Below are 13,835 nucleotides of genomic sequence, written 5' to 3'. Positions count from 1 at the left end.
CTCATATGAACTTTTGTCTTAACTTTCAATTATGAGAGTATTTCTATAGATTTGTATACAAATATATATGTATGTAAGTGTTTACGTGATCGCTGGAAACGACCTGTACACAACGGACGACCTTCACATTGAAGCTCAATTGGGCGCGTTGAACGCTAAGTTGTTGTTTATGTCACTATGTGTCAACGCACTCCAATTACTATTTTGCCACCTACAAACCCACAAACATATAATATATTTATGTTCACGTATGTATGTATTTATGAATACTCACGATTGGGATGTAGCATGTGAGTTTACATATATGGGTATGAGTGTGTGCTTTGCCGAATTGTAGACAAAGTGTGGAGTACCGATCTACCGATTTTTCGCATTTTTGAACTTCCAAAAATTAACTGACTGGTTAGTCAGCACCTCGAAGGTGTGAACAAATTGGGAATTGCATTGTTGCATAGTGAGTTCGTAGTAAATTACTCGTAGAAATTGCTGTTTGACAATGACCCTTTTGCGAGCATCCACAATGTTATGCGTTTAACTCGACCAAAAGTTTTAAGTAGACGGTAATCTGTTAGGTACATTGTCATGCATAAATTATTGATACATATGCATTTTTATCTTCTACTTTGTTCCGGTCTTCCAAACCGCTACTATCATAGCTCATAATCGCCTTCATAATTATTCTTTAAAATTGTCTTTTTTATATCCGGTTGGTTGGATTTGTGTTGTTTTTTTTCTTCGATGAATTGAAAACGGGCGGGAATTTCAGTTTGAGGAACCAGAAAAAATCACACGGATCCAAACTTGGTAAATACGGTGGTTGATCGATGGTATTCATTGCGTTTTCGGCTTTATATTCGGTTACAATCGTGCTTGTTTTTTTTCCTTTCATTCAGATTATTGTTGACCATTCTCCTGGAATGTGGGATCGGTATTTGTACGATCAAGCATATTCACAGAGACCAGTTTCCTCTTTTTGAAAAAAACTTAAGCTTTATTGGGACGAGTCGAGAAAGAACGTTTCGTACCTAAAATATCCATCATCCATTCACACGCACTCCCGAAAGATGTCGCTTGCTATCTCTCTAACACTTGTCTGACTATTTTCAAACGCCATATCCTTCACTTTTTTAATATCTTCATCATTTGAAGAGGTCGAAGGTCGTCCAGAACGAGACATTGAATACTTTGTACCAGTCGTAGGCTTGTGTTTTTGATGAAACTGAATCCCGGTAAGCCTTTTCCAACATTCGCTACGATTCCGCACACGAAACTTGGTTAGAAATACAAATTTAAGACTAATTCTTTGTTCGATATTTTTATCCATTGTAAAAATCACAACGCACCACTGACGTGTATCGACTTAAGCAGCTGCTGTTAACAAATTGGTTGACAAATTGCGCTCATATTTGGCATAGTAATAGTGACAGTCTTATCATGCATTTATTGTTGTTCCCAAATACTTGAACTTGGTAGTGTTCTCTATTAGGGTTCGTTGTCGAATTTGTGTAAGCAATTTCTTAGATTCTACTCACCTGCCAAAGAAACGAAAACGCTTTTGCATTGTATGTGGTTACTGTTTTAATCTCCCAAGCCATGGAATATTGGGCGATCTATTGTTGTCTTGAAGGCTATTTTTCTGAAAGTGTCATGAAAAACACTGGACATGGAACTTAATTCCTTAAATAATTGAAAAAAATTCTACATTTTTTTGTCAACAATAATTGTACAAACTTTGAGGTGGAAAATAAGTACTCGAATTCTTTAAATTTTTCTATTTTAATATCATGTTTTAGTGAAGCATTTCATGTTCAACTTTAATCCAAGATACGGACACAACAGCAAATAATCATAAAATAAGAGTTCCAAAGTAAGTAAGTAATTTAATTTCGAGATCGTTTTATAGTTAGGGTACTCAAAACTTGTCATAACGCATCGTAAAATCATAAATTTTTACATTTGTTAAAAAAATTATTGCGCGTATCTTCTAAATCCTTCAAGCTTTAATAACCAATTTCGCTGCGAGCAAATCTTTTTAGCCTCCAGATATTTAAAATGTAAACTCCAGTTCTAACTTTTTATCGAAAACATCCATCAAACTGGTAGATATATTCTAAAAATTCGGAGAAACTCCTTTTCGGATAATAATAGTAGAAGTGTCAGAAATCGGTTGAATCGGATCCATAATTCTTTTAGGTCCCATATACCTGATTTTCGAACTTCCGGCCGACTTTATACGCATATATCAGCAAATATTATTGTTATCTTAATGAAATTGAGAGAACGCATTTTTCAAATAACGGTGCATGAGTTATTTGGTATATTTATAAAATTACTTGAAAATATGTTCTAAAGTATACGTATCTGTGCAATGTCAAAAGTTTGTGCAATCAGCCCAGACCTACATTTATAGTAATTTCTGACTCTCATCTGTCTTTCAATTGTTTAGGTTGCTCAAAATCTGTGATACTATAGTGGAATTACGAACTTTATTAAACATTTTTAGCGCTTAATATGATGGAGTTTGGTTTAGACATTGGTCCAAACCTCATCTCCCTAATCCCATCTTAATACATTTAATTTAGCCTCGTAAATGTGTTTTGAGTCTATCAAGTTATATTTGGGGATGCTTTTAATATAATTAATATAAATAATTTGCTGCAGGAAGTAATATGTGCCCTATAATGTAAGTTAATAACATATAAACTTGATTGAAATTCGAATATTTTTACAACATCTTTTTAAGTCTTGCCAACACCTAAAGTCATTTTCATCTTAGAAAGTTTTAAGAGTTTGAAATGTGCTTTTGCACCCGAATTTGGTTTTCCTTACTTGTTCTTGTTTAAGACTCATTGAAAGATACTGGGTTTTCCAATAGGAATGATATGATTTTTAAGGGTCAATATACATTGATAAACTTTTTGTTGCAATTTGTGGTCGTAATAATCGTCATTTTCTTTATAGTGCTAATATGACAAAGAACCACTCGAAGTAATGAAAATATTGCTGCTTGAACAGTTTTGCTGAGGACCGAAATTTGGATTTTGAGAAATGATTTGGGCTTGCCATTAGATTGAAGATGGTGACACCGTTACTGTCGATGGAGAGCGGTATAGATCGATGATAACCCACTTTTTATGACCTCAATTGAAAGGACTTGATCTTGACGAAATCTGTTTCCAACAAGACGAGGCTACGTGTACACAGAACGTGCAACAACCGAATTATTATTAGAAAATTTTATAGAAAGAAATTATATTAAAGTTTTATTTCAAGAAATTGTGACATTAAATGGCCTCCAAGAAGTTGTGATTTAACACCAACAGACTACTTCTTGTTGGGTTATTTGAGTCGTAGAAGTTAATATTGAACGAACTACAATTGACATACGAATTGATTTAGTGGAAAAATCATTGGGTTCATCGAAATCGTTCCTGCAAAAGAAGTTGTCGGGGCCATTTCAAAGATCTTATATTCAAAACTTAATTGTATCGATGGTACTTCACATTAAATAAAAGAATATTTGAATTTCCTTAAAAATAAGTGTGCTTTTTTCCAAAGTGTATTCAACAAAGTGAACTAAGTATTTGACTTACGCTTATTTGACAATAAAATAGTAAACAATTCATGTATTTGTTTATATTAACCCGTGTGTTTTTTTTTTTGATCTTGAACAATATGAAGCCACTTGCTTTACATACATACATACGAGTATATATGATAAATATAAACGTAATAGAAATAGAGACAACCAATTTATTTGTTTTCAACGTTATAATGAATTCATATTTATTTTACAAACAATTACATACGTGTAAAAAACAAAAACTACAGCACAGCATATATAGCTTCCGATCAGTTGTTAAAATTTTCGCGCAAACAAGTTTGTCTTGAGACCTAATCAATAGTAAAAACGTAAAATTCCTAGTTATCAAAATATGAGGGTTTATTACTTTTTTTCTTGAAGATTGGGAAGTAAGTAAAAACGTAAAATTTCTAGTTATCAAAATATGAGGGTTTATTACTTTTTTTCTTGAAGATTGGGAAGTAAGTTTAATGAGGGTACTGCATCGGGGCTTAGTCGTCTTCTTTTAAGGGGAGATTCTTTTATTTCCTCCGCCTTAAAATGTAGCCCACATATTCTCGATGACAAACTGAGTTGTACGCCACATACTTTTTCCCATTCCTTCCGTTGCGATTTGTCAGTTGGAGCACAAAACATTGGTAAGTTACTTCCATGAGTTGTTTTGCATAGGCAACAAGTATTCGGCATTTTATTCAGTTATTTAAAAAAATATTGTTTTTCGTTTTGAAATTTGCTTACTTTTGAATTTCCGAATTTGAATTTTTGAATAAATGTAAGGGTTAAGTCAATGACAACATTCATGTCAAATAAGCGTAAAGAAAAATTAAATGTCATATACTTAGTTCACTTTGTTGAATACACTTTGCTTTTTTCTAAAAAAAATCATAACACAACTGTGCGTTGATTTTCATATTGTTTACTTTTTTAAATTTCATTGATATAAAAACTTGAATACTGATTACATATATTTTTTAAAATGAAGTAATTAAATTAAATTCCAGTGGGAAAGCTTTTGAGTAATTTCTTAGCCAACAACGGCATTTTATAATTGAGAATATTCAAAACACTGAAATTATAAAAATTTAACAATTACAGTACAATTTAGAAAACCATTAATAATAATTGATTTTATATGCATTGTAATCGACAAAAAGTTGATGAGTATATACAGCACAATATGGAAAGACCCAATGAATTTATGAAAATATGTTGGAAATATGCCATGTTACACATGAGTAAAAGAAAATTGTCTATTAAAAACTTATTTTTAAAAAGTACGTGAATGGTTATCGTCCCTACTAGAATCACGAAAAAATATTGATAAATAAAAAAGTAATTAAAGTTTTTTTTTAATTTTTCTCCATGTTTTTTTTACATAAATTTTGTCATAACATTGTCAATGAATTATAAAAAATTATGAACCTAATAGAGACGATAGCCAGGCGTTTTTTGAACATTTAAACCGGCAGGAATCATCTCCGCCAGTTTAAAAAAGTGTGTCTTGAGAAAAACGCGTTTAAAGTTTGAGGTGTGCACTCCGAACGCTCCGAACGTCCAGCGGTATTATTATTTTTGGGCCTTTTTCCAAACCTTCCAATGGTAAAGTGGATTTCTACATTAATTTTAAGGGAAAAGAAAACGCAAAAAAAAAAAATTTTTTTTGAAAAAAGATTACCCTACTGACCCCTTAAGCTAAAGCAAATAACAGTTTATCATAAAGGGTGATTTTTTAAGAGCTTGATAACTTTTTTTTAAAAAAAAAAACGCATAAAATTTGCAAAATCTCATCGGTTCTTTATTTGAAACGTTAGATTGGTTCATGACATTTACTTTTTGAAGATAATTTCATTTAAATGTTGACCGCGGCTGCGTCTTAGGTGGTCCATTCGGAAAGTCCAATTTTGGGCAACTTTTTCGAGCATTTCGGCCGGAATAGCCCGAATTTCTTCGGAAATGTTGTCTTCCAAAGCTGGAATAGTTGCTGGCTTATTTCTGTAGACTTTAGACTTGACGTAGCCCCACAAAAAATAGTCTAAAGGCGTTAAATCGCATGATCTTGGTGGCCAACTTACGGGTCCATTTCTTGAGATGAATTGTTGTCCGAAGTTTTCCCTCAAAATGGCCATAGAATCGCGAGCTGTGTGGCATGTAGCGCCATCTTGTTGAAACCACATGTCAACCAAGTTCAGTTCTTCCATTTTTGGCAACAAAAAGTTTGTTAGCATCGAACGATAGCGATCGCCATTCACCGTAACGTTGCGTCCAACAGCATCTTTGAAAAAATACGGTCCAATGATTCCACCAGCGTACAAACCACACCAAACAGTGCATTTTTCGGGATGCATGGGCAGTTCTTGAACGGCTTCTGGTTGCTCTTCACCCCAAATGCGGCAATTTTGCTTATTTACGTAGCCATTCAACCAGAAATGAGCCTCATCGCTGAACAAAACACGCGCGCGAAACACATTTCGAACCGAACACTGATTTTGGTAATAAAATTCAATGATTTGCAAGCGTTGCTCGTTAGTAAGTCTATTCATGATGAAATGTCAAAGCATACTGAGCATCTTTCTCTTTGACACCATGTCTGAAATCCCACGTGATCTGTCAAATACTAATGCATGAAAATCCTAACCTCAAAAAAATCACCCGTTATAACGAAGGTTATCTGTAACGTAAACCACCGGAATTTTGAACAAATCTCGTTATAGGTATACATACATATGTACACATATGAACCATATGACTTTAACACAAGAAACAATTTTTTAAGTTCACATTATTCTCAGCTGAGGAAAATAGATATGTACATGAAATACATAATAGAAATATGTTGTATAAAAATTATCTCGAAATGAAACGAAAAATATAGCGAAGAAATTGATGTTTCCAAAACGAGACTAAACTTCTAATTGCAAACGATGCTCACTCCTTAATAATAAGTACAATAATAATAATAAAATCATAAGAAATAAATAAAAAAATAGAAAATGTAAATTTTTAAAACACTTCATCTGTTACACAAATGAGATTTCTTTATCATGTTAAATTCCGAACCAATTATTGGGCAACCAACACAAAAATATATAAAATATTAATTTTTAAATTTTAGTTCAAAAGTATAGTCTATACCGATGCAAACCAAACTGGTTTTTTTCCGAAATTTGACAATATGTGTGCCCATTTATTTCACTGAGCTGCAAAAAAGTATAATTTTGTCATCGATATTTGAAAATAAGTTACCGAAAACTGAGATGCAATTGATTTCGTTAAGATCTTATAGATGTGAAAATGAATTGGCGTGCGAATATCCCTAGTTCAGCCTGAGAGCGTTTAGTTTCGCAGAAGCCGCAAAATACCACAAATAAAATTTTCTTAGCCAATTCAGTAGATTTTTATTCAATTTAGAAATACTTTTGTGGTTTTTCAATAAAAATATAATGTAAATAATTTGCCAAACAAAAAACTGAAAAACAAAAACATTTCTAGGTTTATTTCAGCTGTTTATTCCGTTAGAAGATGTCAATGAATTAGATTCTAACATAATCAGTACTAATGTGTAAAGGAAAGATGCAATCTTACTCCTTTAAATTTTTGGCATATGGTAACTAAGAAAATTACTACCATGTGAATGGTGAAATGATTGCCATTGCTCTTCCTGGGTATTTTTATGTGACGATGAGGCTAACTTTTACCAAAAAAAAATTTGGTTAATGAAGCTCAGGCAGATTTAAGTGATTTCCACCAATTTGTCAAATCATAACCAAAGAAATCTAATCCGGAAAATTAAATACTTTAAACGAATTTCTAAGAAAATGGTTTCTTAAAAAAAATTTTATAATAAGTTTTTTGGAAATTGTAAGAATATGTGATAATAACATTAAGTTGAAAAGCTGATTTGTAAATTGTGCACAGATATGTACATAGTATAACACACACCCTTTTCGACATTATTTATGTGATATAAAAATCCGATCCGAATGATTACGGACCACTATTTTTTCTACGTTAAAATGGATAATTCATAATACCTCGAAAGCGTTTAAAGAACTTGGTACTCGGTTTTCTACAAAATTCAGTAATGGGCACCAACCTGTAACTAGGTTTGGTTCAAAATTTCAACTAAAAAATAGCGAGTTTAAAAAAAGTAATTGCAATCAAAAGCTAAGACTTTACTGCACTTATTATATCCATCCATCACTAAATTTCTACAGAATAGTTCGTAGAAGAGTATATTGCTTACCTTAAAATTATTTGGAATATGCTCCCTTTAAATAATATTTTAGAATTTTCGAATAAATCGATACTTACTTAAATTGACTCAATAAAAATTGCACCTTTTTCGTGAAACTATTTTGCGTGTATTGCTTATTGAAGATATGGGTGTTTTGTTTGGTTTTAATTATTGCTCGAAAGCCTGCTCAAATAAAGGGCTTTCTGAGCAACAATCAAAATTATACAAACACCCAAAGGTTTAGTCACATTATATACAAAAGTCACTTTTATATAAATTTAGAATGGGTTATTTTAGTAATCACTAAACAGAAAAATTTCTCACAATATAGTCGCACGATATTTGCGTCGTTAACTGATACATTAGAAAACGTCTTAACGGTATGAGAACCGAAAACTAACTGCATCCGGTGTTTTCACTGACTTCCGATTTCCGCTGTGATCCTCAGCAGCATGAAAATCACCACTGGATTGCTGCGTCGGCGCTGTGACCGCCGATTTAATTGTTAGCTTCGGCACACGAAGATTATTTGCATTGTCACACACATCTTCGAGCCGATGGAATGTCCTCAACTACCCACAATCGCTCAAGCAAAAACAAAACAAATAGAGTCCAACACACATTAAAATACACAAGCGCTTTCGTCCATACGAAAATATGATATTGCACGATTTGTGCACTCATTGTGTGTGCACATATACATTCATACGTACGTACATGTGGGTATGCGATAGTGGATAGTGAGTTCCGACTGATTTTTTCTTTGAGTGTTCGTGAGAATTTTGGTGGGCTGACTTCAACGAGTGAAATGATATAATGTTTATCTGCTATAAACCTTCTTTTGATTTGTTGTAGGCGTTCCACCCCTTTGCTTTTTAATATGTTGTTGTTTTTAAATATTGCATTTACTAGGTCCGGCAAATAAAATATTGCAATAACTTGTAGGAAGCATACAATCGGATATAGATAAGGATATTTACATAAGTGTTGGCCAATAAGAACTAGTTTGGGCAGTGTACACGCCTATGTGCAATAACGCCTAGAAATGTTCCTCAAGCTCTCAGTTATTGTTAAATTAGCAGTAAATCGAGAGCAAAAATTCGAGTGCAACAAATGAAAATAATGTTGCCATTCGAAAATTTAGTGTATTTGAATTAAGTAGAGCAATATCTCTCTATAATTCTTCAAAATTTATCATAGTCATACCTATTTGTATTATTTCATGTTCTTTGATCTATTCTTTAATTTGTTAAAAATTGAAATTTTTAATATTATCTAATAATATGACCCTGGGCAATCTGTATTCCAGCCTGCAATTGGCTTTTACATAGCAGGTGGATGAGAATCCCTGTTTGAACTTGGTTTGTCATTCGAACTTCGACCTTCTCCTTGAGAGGACGACTTTTGACATTTGATTGAAAAAGTTTTAACATACTACTCGTATTGGGCAGTAAAGGGGATACCATCCGACCATAACTATTTGCTAGTATCCCTGAACATAGTTGTTGTACTGCATTTCTTACAACTGGATCTTGGCCCAAAGCCTACAATTGTCCCAAGTCTAATTTATACTAGAATTTTTCGCCTTGAGTAATGGGATTTAATTTTTAGAACTACATATTACACCTTTAATACTGTAGTATACTGCAATACTCCCAACTTTTCATACTTATTGCGAAAGGAGGTCAAAGTAAAGCCTATAAGTCAAGAGTGAAAAAGGTAGATTTCATAGAACTTAAGAGCTTTTAGTTTTTAGGAAAGCTGTCTTGTTAAGGTGTAATTTAATGCATGAAACATTATTTATGTTTTTAAAATTTTGTTTTTACGGAATATATCCTTTAGGGAATTTGTTAAAATATCAATGACACCATATCCAAACCGTTTGGGCTGAAATACATTTTTTCAATATTTTCCAAAAAAATTGTTTCTAAATAAAAAATAATAATTTAACTTAACTTAGCGAATTTTTAAACTAATATTTTTTACTAGCATTTATTTAGATAATTGGAGGACTCCGTCGTGACAGACATGGCGTCCCTTTAATTGATATGGTGTTTTTGTTTTTTATTTCTTGCGACTAATTGTTGGGAGACTTGTTAATTACCTTTGAAAATCTTCAATTAAAGCTGCTGCAACATTGCCTTCGCATCACAAAATATATTGAATTGTTTATAAATTAAAACTTGGCTGTCTGACTGTTGTTGATTCTCGTAGGTCGACAAAAGTGCAATTCTACTAAGCATATCCAACACATTTTGCACCGCGACCGCCATCACTGTCAGCTACCATTAAACAAAACCATTATTTCAACGCAACGATGCTGTGACTTTTAACGTATTGAATTATAAATGAGGTCAATTGTTACGGCAAGTGAAGCTATGTGCGAGTACACAGAAAGTAGTCCTTGTGCCTTTACTGCATCAGCGGTAGGAAGTGTGATGCATGTCGTCGATTTTAAAACAATTTTGGTTTTGTTTTGTTTATCCACCTCAGTCTGTCAACTTGTTTACTGACATCATTGCCGAATGCTAGGAGTAACTTCCAGCAGGTTGCTCCTTTCTAAAGCAAAACAAATATAACTACCACGAAATCATTAGCTGACACGTTTCTTCGACTTGTGACGTCTTGCAAGTTGTATCCCGCAAAGAGTTGCAAAGACCCCACCCCCGCATGAGTGAGTGAGTTACCGATGTGGCTGACACTCTTTGAATTCGGCGATATTTAGATTTAAATGTCTTTTCCGATATATTATGGCATTTGTTATGGGTTTGCTGACAGAGCTCATGGGAATCTCTTGCCTTCGTATAAAACGGATATTCATACAATGTTCAAAAAAGTATCATGCCCTAGGTTTCCCAGGTAACTGATGCCTACTAATGGTTGAATGACGTTATACGCAAACACACTTATTACCAAATTTATTTATATATGCATATATATATAAATTCACATGCTCCATAATCCAACACTATATGTTTGCCATCCCCTGCGCAAAATAAAATATAAATTAGTTACTCACTCCGCTAACATACTATTCACATATGTACATACATTGACAAATAGTTAAAACAACAATTTTGAACGGGCTTGACTTCAGTTTTATAAGTACGAGTATTCATATTTTTTAAATAAGTTTGTGGAATATCCAAAGGTGTCATGTAAAATATATCATAATTACAAATGTAAAAGTTAGAGTAGAGTTAGTAGAAAATCAAATTATTTTATTTTTTTGTATTTTTACTCTCTAAAATAGAATAAACATTAACTTTGATTGCACTTTAACACCCTTCACAAATACAAAAGATTTTGATCGTCCACTTTTTATGGCAGCAATATACTAAAGTACTCCGATCTGACCAATTTCTTCCGAAAATGCTTCGTTGTCTTGTTATATCAGTCCGACAGATATCGGCAGTTCCAATAAATGAGTACCCTTTTTATATAGAAAAGTCGTAGCTAAACACAAAAAAAAACAGATCGATATCTCAAAAACTGCGTATATATGGATAGAGGGACATGGTTAAATCGATTCATTTCGTCACCCTGATCATTTATACCATAATTCTAGAGATTATATAATTGAGTCTATAGTATTTAAAAAATTTTAATTTCACTTAAACTTATATATTTCTTAACAACTTGATATCGGATGGCAAGGTGCCCAAAATTTGGTAATGATATGTGCATTATGGGATCGTCTCAGTGTGGAATTTTCGAAAAATCGATTTTCGAGCATTATCAGATAGTATACACTGTAATAAACATTCTCTCAAATTTCGATTTAATAATAATTCAAATTATTACGATCGCTACAACGTTTCTCGTAGAAAGGAAACAGAGTGGAAAACGTACCAACTCCAATCTTTTTCTCAGAATGGTTGTTTCAAAGTGGTTTGTACTCTGAAAGGAAGAGTTTTGAAGATATCTGTTCCAATTTGGAGAGAATATTTCAAAGTCATTCGCTATCGCACCATAGAAGCATTTTTTTTAAATCTTCCTATTTTTCTACGAAAAACTGTCGAAAAATGGTAAAAATCGATACTTTTTGTTCAAACCTCCGCCATTTTGTCAAATTTAAAAAAAAAAAAAACTCTCCATAGCCCGATAGCGACTTTCCTACAGATTAATAATCTTTTTGAAATTTTTGTTTTAGATCAAAATTGCGTCCGCAATCGTGGACATCGTACAGGACCTTTTTTTTTCCTTGTCATTTCAACAATTTATTTAACTATTATACACCCAATAAATAAACATAAGAAAAATCATTTTGTATTCGTCATGAATGTATTTATTTACAAAAAAAAACGAACAGTTTACTTAATTTCAACATTTAAAAAAATCTCAAAAATCAGTGACTATTCGAAGCTTCACACTGAGTCGAACCGTTATCAAAATTACCAAAATCGCTCACGACCAATCCCGTTAGCTTTACACCATAAAATTAATGAAATCAAAAGATAACCCCGTCCTCTTCCTATATAACGGTAATCGTAAAAACGACTAACAGTGCGATAAATCAAATATAAAAATGTGCTAGAGACATAAAATTTTACAACCGGGATGGTGGGAGAGGGCTTTACGAGAGCCAGGTAAAAATTGGGAAATGAGTGTGGCACTGCCCACTTTAAGTAGAAACCCCATATCTCTGAACCCGCCTGACAAATACAAAAAAAAACCCAGGTTGAGTCTGGAATTCGTAATAATTAAAATAATTCTGTTGATTAATATGTGTGTAAAAAAAATTTTTAGAAATAAATAATACAGATAAGCATTGTACTCAATTATGATAAAAACGCAGGATCTCCCAATAAATCTGTTCTATAAAAAGCAGACAGAAAAAAACATTTGTCTGTATGAAAATAAATTAGAAGAACTATTGATTTCCGTTTTTCCCCCAACATTGATAAGTAGCATACACACTTTCTAACTCATAAAGCGTTTTCTTAAGAAAGGGATGAATGTACACAAGCGTTTCTGTGAGAATTGTTATACCATGTTCAGACCGACACTTAATCACACGATTTTGGCTGTTGAATGGATTATCCCACTAATCTTAAAAATTTATCGAAAAATGACAGTTCCAAATCACTTCATTGAAATGATTTGAAACTGATCCACACAAAATCTCTCTGTGCGACTTTGATTTTGCGCCATCTACTTGTCAGCATTGGAAATACATTATATTATCACAGCTGATTTAGACACTACAAAGGGGAAAAAATGTAAACAAACAAACTTTTTTTAAAGCAATGGATCTAATTTCACCTGAAAATCGACTAAACAAATGAAAAAATGCATCCATTATTTCTATTATATGGAAAATATTTGAAAAAAGACGGTTTTTTTTTTAAATACTGTATGACAATCTTTTCTTTTGATAAATATTAAGCGATGTGAATTCCTGAATGACAATAATAGCTGTTTTTTGATCTTTCTAACGGCAGTGAAATGCTTTAATGTAATCGAATCTTTTAAATTTTCGGTCTGAACATGGTATTACTTGGTCTTTCGAAACTTTAATAGAAATCTCTAGTAGCGGTGTTGGCTAATTAACCGATTGCTAACTTATGAGTAAGGATTGTGGTTGTTATAGAAACTAAAAAAAAAGAACTCACAAATAGATGGCGCTAATCAGGGATGTACATACAATTTTGAATATTATGTTTTTGTTCTTAGGGAGCAACTTATTTGTGAACTTCTTACAAAATTGAATGAATAGATTCAATAAATAGTGTTCAACTAAAAATACAAAAATTTTATAATTATTAATTTTTTTATATTTTATGTGAAATTTATTAAACTTTTAAAGAACGGTTGTTGCACGGTTTACCTTCAAAAAAACTTTGAGTTCCCATAATTCTGAGTAGAATATTTCAGTGAATATTCTTAAAATAATTGCTTGATAACTTTGTAACTTGTGTTCAGTATTTTAGTTATTGTTTAGCTAATAAGTATTGAAATAATAACTGAAACAAAGATACTTTAATTACAAATGAGTATTTTGTAGCAACAAATTTT

The 13,835-nt window shown here is 32.4% G+C and overlaps 1 protein-coding gene across 1 annotated transcript in view; it reads left to right on the top strand.

Moving 5' to 3' along the window:
- LOC105224260 (delta-1-pyrroline-5-carboxylate synthase) overlaps positions 1-13,835 on the top strand; it is a 237,945-nt gene that overhangs the window by 103,613 nt on the left and 120,497 nt on the right. The gene's annotated exons all lie outside the window — the stretch shown is intronic.

This window comes from Bactrocera dorsalis, chromosome 5, assembly GCF_023373825.1.
Source record: "Bactrocera dorsalis isolate Fly_Bdor chromosome 5, ASM2337382v1, whole genome shotgun sequence".
Lineage (NCBI taxonomy): Eukaryota > Metazoa > Arthropoda > Insecta > Diptera > Tephritidae > Bactrocera > Bactrocera dorsalis.
Note: the sequence above shows the minus strand (reverse complement) of the source record. Positions and strands in the feature narration are given on the sequence as shown.